Below are 7,852 nucleotides of genomic sequence, written 5' to 3' on the forward strand. Positions count from 1 at the left end.
ACTCTCTGTCTGTCCGTTTTGTTTCGATATTTTATTGTAAGGGTCTCATTTGAATGGTTTCCAATATTAGGGTTTTTTCCACTCCGATGCTTGTGGTCCCCGTGAACTTCTAACAACTTGTAGGCTACTCAAACTATCTCAAAATTGCACAAAACTTCACACGATTGCTCACTATAATGATATCGGAAATATGGTCTCAATTTCTGAATTTTTTGACCACCTTTTAAAATAATTCTAAACAATGTAGAACTCCCTATTGCGCATCATGGCTTCCATTGCTCTTCTCTTCTTTGTGGTATGGTGGCTCTCAGGAATCGCGTTGGCAACCTGCAAATGACACAGATTCAAAGTTCGTGATTGTTGAAAATAGAGATTGAATGCTCAATTTATAGATTATTGGATGAGAATTGATTGAGAGGTGGAACAAATTGATCAAGAGGTGGAACTCGGATGAGCTCACATGTTGATTGATAGTTGAACTACTGATTTGGAGGTGAAACTCAATAGATTGAATAGATTAAATGGGTTAACTGATTGAGAAAAAAGTTGATTGAAAGATGAAAACGGATGATTGGAGGAAATAAAGAGGATGAAATAGTTAGCTGATTGAGAAAAAGATAACTAGAAGATAGAAATAGGAATTGAAACGATAATTGAATTAATTAATTAATTTAGCATGTGCTTGTACTTTAACTTTGATTTTCGATTTAATCTTTGCATGAAAATTAATTCAAATATTATTTTAAATTCAGTTTGTTATTTGAGTATATTTAGAACTTGACTTTGATTTTCAATTTGATTTTTGAAATCATGCACATGTATTTGAAATTAGAAGAAATTAGAAGAATATGATTGAATGAATGAATTTGGATGAATAAATTAGTTAATTAAATGAAATTAGAGGAAATATGAAATTAAACAAAATTAGAAGAATTCGTGAAATTAAATGAAATTAGAAGAATTAATTAGTTAATTAAACAATTTAAAGAAACTATTTAATTATTTAGAAATTGAACTTAATTAAATAATAAAGATTATTTAAATTAAAGCATAAAAATAATAATTAATTAAATAATTAATATTTAGAAAAGGGTTAATGATTAATTGAATAGATATGGAAATTGAGAATTAATTTATTTAAATAATAAAGAATATTTAAATTGAGGGATTAATAATCATGATTAATTAAATAATCAATATTTAATTAATATTAGAAAATGGTTTAAATGATTAAATGAAGATAGAATTAAAATAGAATAATTAGTAAGATTATGAAGAAATATGAAATTGGAAGAATAAGATTAATTAACTTAATTAAATAATTAAAAAATTATTTAATCAATTAGAGGAATAATTAGTACATGATCAATGAATCATTTTTAGGTGTCTACATTTGCCCCTCTTTGAGACAATGTTGGAACAACTTTGTTCCAAAGAAAATGAAAAATGTCTTGCCCCAATATGCCTCGGTAACACTGTATAGTGTAAATATGCCCCTACGGAAAAGGTGGTCAAAAAATTCAAAAATTGAGACTTGTGAGATTTTGCAAAGATCAAGAGCTCAATGAAAAGTACAATAAAGAGACAAAATATTGATAGGAATAAATTGTATTCTATCAAGTTGAAAATACTGATCAACTAGATCATCAAGCATTACATACAAAGAATATGAGTCTGCTTATATAGGCAATGCTATATGGATATGTGAACACACAAACATGACATGTGGCTCAATAAGAAACAAGGGTAGGTAGGAAATAGGTGTGGTTGATAGGAGAAACAATATAATATTCCACATGAGGTGGATCACCGACTGAAGGTGGAATGTAACAACAATATAAGACCACAAAAGGTGAAAATTCTCCTACACACACTATCCCAATGTGGCACAAACACCCAAGTGTCTCATACCCAAACTACTATGAAATGCATTATCCTAAGTAAACTTAAGTAAGTTATAATAATATCCAACATGAATAATTAATTACACCAACACCCCTCCTTAAGTGCAACTTAGGGGAATGCACTTAAATCTACAATGCAACTAAGTAATGCAAGATGGGTCCCAGCTACTAGGCCATGTTAGGTACCCATGTACAAATGCAAATGCGTGAAAACCAATGCAATGAAATCTCTCTTAAAGCGGGGAAAGAGAGAAAAACCCAATGGGAAAAAACCTTCCCCTAAAAGAGAGATGAAAACTATATACATAGAAACTATCATAGAAGCATGTGAAGGACAAAACCCCATGTGAGGAAAAACTCCCCCCCATATGAGAGAAGAAGAAGAGAGACTAGGTAGCGCCCCCTCAATGTAGAATCTGCACCAATGATAGAAGCTCGAAGATGAATGAAGAAACTACTCCACGAATGTCGAACAACGTTCCTCCTATTGGGAAGAAACAAAACCAAAGGTGTATCCATGAAGTCTCCTCAATCATGAAGGGAAGATGTAGGGAAAAAATTGATGAATGGAATCTTTGAAAATTGCTCAAGTGTCCCCATGTTGATGCTGAAAGTTACCCCCTCCAAAGGTGGTGAACTGCTCCACACTGCTAAAAAAGACACTCCAAGATCTAGTGGAGAAGAATGTAGAATAATAACCAAAGACTCACACGTCTCCTCTAAAGATAAAGAGACCTCCTCAAACTGTTCTACAAAAGTATCCACAATCATATCAACCTCAAAATAAGGATCATGTAGAGATTGCACAAGAGGGCTAGATTGTTCCCTCGCAACAATCAAAGAAGGATCATCTTCATCAAAGAGAAGATGAATGTCATCAATAATGTCTCCCAAATCTACAATGTAGGACTCCACAAACAAACCTACAATGTCTGTCAAGTAGTCATCCCAATCAACTGAAGCTGGAAGACATGAAATGTCTTATTGCACTGAATCACAAGAAGAAATTTTTTTTGCACTAGCTGCATCATCGAGTACAATAGGTAATGTGATATCAAGAGGAGGATATGAAATGCAAGGCTCAAGAACAGGGTCACATGTGAGAATCCCCAAGTTCAAGTACCCAAAGTTCTCATCAAAATCTTAATCATCAACATATGAAGAATCAACCTCATCAATAGGACCAAAATGTGAAAAAGAGTACAACCGAGATGCATGATCAACCACCCCAGTCATAATGATAGCTCTAGTCTCCAAGTCTCTAATGATGACTGAATCAGTTGTGAACTCCAGAGTTTTCCTAGTTGCCCCATGTGAGATTTGATAGATGGAAAGAAGATTGTTTGTCAAATGGGGTTCACACAACACATCATTGAAGGAGTTGTCCCTAATGACAATAGATCCTTTCCTAATCACATCCATGTATGTATTATTCCCCATCAAAATTTGTGGCATGTGGCAAGGCTGAAATGAAGAGAACATAGACTGCGAAGATGCCATATGATGAGGAGCCCCTAAATCGAGAAGCCATCTCCCTAAATCATGACTTGTAGTAGCAAAAAGAGCTTGTCCCTTTCCTTTATTTGTCCCAAAAGAGTGATTCTTTCCTTTATTCTTGAAAGAAGAGGCCGATGTAGACATTCTGGAAGGTAGGTTGATTTTCTTCTTCTCAAGAAGATTCTTCAACTCATCAATATCCTTCTTGTAACAATGATGTTCATCATGTCTTGATTTCTTGCAATAGGCACAAAAAAGATTGTCCTTATATGATTTCTTCTTAGGTGAGGATGTAGAATCACTTTGATGTGGAGAGGATGATTGTGCTCCATCTTGATGTGGTTTTGAATTAGGTTGCTTTTGATTCTTACCTTTCCCTTGATTGCTTTGATTCCCTTTATTAGCCACCAAAGCTTGTGACTTTGAAGATTTGAGAATCCCCATCTTGGTCAACTTATATTGCTCAAGTATCAACATCTTTGTGAAGGAATCAAATGAGGGAGAAGTGTATGGGGAACCTTGAGCTAACCTATGGGTGTGAAAGCTAGATGCAAAGGTTGCATATTATGAAGGAAGCTTGTCCAACAAGTTATAAACCAATTGAGCATCCTTTTTGTCAATAATACAATCATTTAGCTTTGCTCTTAACTCATTTGCTTTTGTGACATAATCTTGGATTGTATCAAAATCCTTGGCATCTAAAGTTGTGAGTTCACTATCAAGCTTGTAGCCCTTATTCTCATCAACTTGTCCATATAATTTCTCATAAATATCCCAAGCCCCTTTAATTGCAATATAATTATCAATGTGAAAAATGAGGTCATCTGATACATACTTTTTAAAAGTTCGAAGTGCCATAGAATTCTTAGTGAGCCATTCAATTTGAGCATTAGGATCAGTTGTAGGATCAGGTGGTGCTGTTATAGTTCCATTTACATAATGAATGAGTCCTTTTTCCATTAGTTTACTCCAAGCCTTAATCTTCCATGATGCATAATTATGAGGAGTTAAAAGTGAAAATTTAGGAGAACCCATAGCACCAAAATGAAAAAACACTAGATAGAGAGAGGCCCAATCACACAAGACACCCCCCCAAATTACTCAATCAAGAAACCCCCATAAAATGGTGATTTGGCACTTTATACTTAGTGTGTATACAATGGGCCACTTGCAAAACAAGGCAAGGTGGACTTCTAATGTCAATCTTACAACTTCCTCAAATAGGCTATAAGAGACTCCAAAAAATACTACAAGTGATCTAAACTGAGATCCAAGCAAAATACAAGTGCCAAATGGGCCAAAAATGACCAAATATTGAAGGTACAATTTCTACTCAAAATCACTACAAACTAATGGAATATTATGACATTAGACAAAAAAATATGCATTTAAAAAAAAAACAGCACCTGAAAAGGAGGTCGTATGACCCCAAACGAAGCCACTGAAGTTGCAAAATTTGGGATTAGACAAGTGCAGTCATGAGAATCTGCCAATTCTGAAAAATCCGTCAATCAAAATCAAAAAATTCCTCAACCCCTGCGAAGAGCACAAAATTCTATCCCATTTCAAAAAAAAATTGCACCAAAAAAGGAGCAAAAATGAGCAAGATATGTCCTTCCAAAGTTGAACTGCAAAACTAAAAAGCTCAATAAGAGGGGGTCTTCAAATTTTCAAAAAAATGCTTATGCAAGATGACATCAGCAACCTGCGACCTTAAAATTGACAGTCGTATGACCATGAAAATGACTGTCACACCCCCTATGATGGTCATATGGACAGTGACACGTGGCGAGATGAGATTGGTTCCATATTGTATAGAATATGATGTGTCCTTATTGATGAGGAATACGGAATCCGTTGTGGCACAGGTAAGGCTACATACATGGTTGATGACTAGGTCGTTGACTGCGCTACTGAGTTATCTTACTGACTGGGCAGGGTCTGTTGATGTGTCCTGATAACATGGCGTGACTGGGCAGGTGTCATGGCAACTCACGTGGCTGATGGCAGTCTATCGTGTGGTGGTGATTGAGAGTGGAACTGTTGAAAGGGGCACATGAGCGACGGGGGCCACAAGCAGGGCCGCTTGGGAAGACTGTAACGGCGGTCGGTGGCGACGGGAGCTTGCAGCGGCTGCTAGGAGGGTCATCGGTAGGCGGTGAAAGGTCAGAAGAACAATAGTGAGCACTCAAAGACCTATGGGAAATTGTCAAAATCCTGCTGGAACCAGAGTCGAAGGAGCCAATGTCGGAGCTAACAGCATCGACGACAGGAGGTACGGTGGCTGGAGCAAGTCAACGACGGGCCCTGCAGAACTGCAAAGAGGTACATGGTACGGATAGGAGCAGAGCAGGGAGGATTATGGTGGTGAACCAGGACTGGTGGCGGTCAAGAGCAGCTGGCGAGATGTGTGGAGACATACGAGTGGCGAGGACCGAAGGGTACGAGCAGCAAGGACCAACAACACGGACGGAGGGGGCCGCAGGCAAGGGTCGACGTCAGTTTCCCATGAACGGAGGTTGCAGTTGTGGGGAGCAGCGAGCATGGAGACTGGGCAGGAAGTTTTTTTTTCAAATATCTCTATTTTCTTATTAGATTTTTTTATATGTATATAGCAACATACATACATAACATTTGTTATATGTATATATATATATATATATACATATACACATAACATAATGTATCATCAATCAGTCATCATTTGATTCATGATAGAAAATCATAATGAATTGAATCTGGTCAATTTTTTTTACTGGGCGAATGACAGGGATCGAACCCACGCGTGGTGGATTCACAATCCACAGCCTTACAACCACTTGGCTACGTCTACCCCAAACTAATTGATACTCTCTGTCTATGGTCATTCCATTTCAAGAAGAATGGTTCTAAGCCCTGAAGATGAACTAATAATGAAACTATTATATTATTAGTTAGTTATGAACTCTTCAGTTCTGTTGGCAAGCTCTGACCGGACATCAAAGTGATGCATTCCAAGATAAATAACCTTCAATACAACTCTCGAGCAAGTTCATTACATTTCTTTATTTGTTTGTTGAAAACAATAGTTTTGGGTATCCAATTTAAGATTTGAGCTAATACTTATTATTATTATTATTATTATTATTATTATTATTATTATTAATATGCATCCATGGCTGAATGGTTAAAGCACCCAACTCATAATTGGGAAGTTGCGGATTCAATTCCTGCTGGATGCACAATAAACAGTTGGTTTTTTTTTGCCAATTGGAGCTCTTCCTTCACCACCCCCATGAGGATGATCCATAGCATTCATAACTACTCCTCATGGTGGGATCCGGTGAAGCAAGGTCACCAAAAATGCAAAAAAGGTGTTGGTGGTCGAGATGGCAGTATGATGGTGGGGGCCGCCAAACAAAACAATTCCTGCAAAGTTTAAAATGTGCAAAGTACGGTGTTGGAGGGTTAAACCCCCCGTACAAACTTTTTTTTTTTTAAAAAAAATCTGCGTATAATAAAAGTAATATTTGCAAAATATTTAATTTTTTTTTTTTGCAAATCGTACCGTACTTAGCCAAATAGGCTAAAAAATTCCCCCAAAATTGATTTTCTTCAAAATGGGCCGAGTTTATACTCAACATTCATGGAAATGGCCTCCCAGACTCAACCGTGATGTCAAAATTGTCGTAGGACCCACCCTAAAAATATCACCTCCTCAAATCCGAAAATTGAAGCCTCCAAAAGACTAATCAAAGAAGCCCTTTAGGCTTTGATACGATGTGAGATTTTGCCAAGATCAAGAGCTCAATGAAAAGTAAAATAGAGATACAATATATTGATAGGAATAAACTGTATTCTATCAAGATGAAAATACTGAACAACTAGATCATCAAGCATTACATACAATGAATATGAGCCTGCTTATATAAGCAAGGCTATATGGATATGTGAGCACACAAACATGACATGTGGCTCAATAAGAAACAAGGGTAGGTAGGAAATAGGTGTGGTAGGTAGGAGAAACAATATAATATTCCACATGAGATGGATCACTGACTGAAGGTGGAATGTAACAACAAGATAAGACCACAAAAGGTGGAAATTCTCCTACACACACTATCCCAATGTGGCACAAACACCCAAGTGTCTCATACCCAAACTACTATGAAATGCATTATCCTAAGTAAACTTAAGTAAGGTGTAATAATATCCAACATGAATAATTAATTACACCAACAAGACCATATTTTTGATATCATTATAGTGAGCAATCGTGTGAAGTTTTGTGCAATTTCAAGATCGTTTGCGTAGCCTACAAGTTGTACTAATTATTCCTCTAATTGATTAAATAATTCTTTAATTATTTAATTAAGTTAATTAATTATATTCTTCTAATTTCATATTTCTTTGCAATCTTACTAATTATTCTATTTTAATTCTATCTTCATTTAATCATTTAAACTATTTTC

General features: G+C 36.1%; 1 non-coding gene across 1 annotated transcript; it reads left to right on the top strand.

The window, feature by feature from the left end:
- Window positions 1-6,549: 6,549 nt before the first annotated feature.
- Window positions 6,550-6,622, top strand: TRNAM-CAU (transfer RNA methionine (anticodon CAU)). Its single transcript has one exon. It is a non-coding gene; the product is annotated as a tRNA-Met (tRNA).
- Window positions 6,623-7,852: the final 1,230 nt, after the last annotated feature.

The sequence above is a fragment of the Cryptomeria japonica genome, chromosome 1 (genome assembly GCF_030272615.1).
Source record: "Cryptomeria japonica chromosome 1, Sugi_1.0, whole genome shotgun sequence".
Taxonomy (NCBI): Eukaryota; Viridiplantae; Streptophyta; class Pinopsida; order Cupressales; family Cupressaceae; genus Cryptomeria; species Cryptomeria japonica.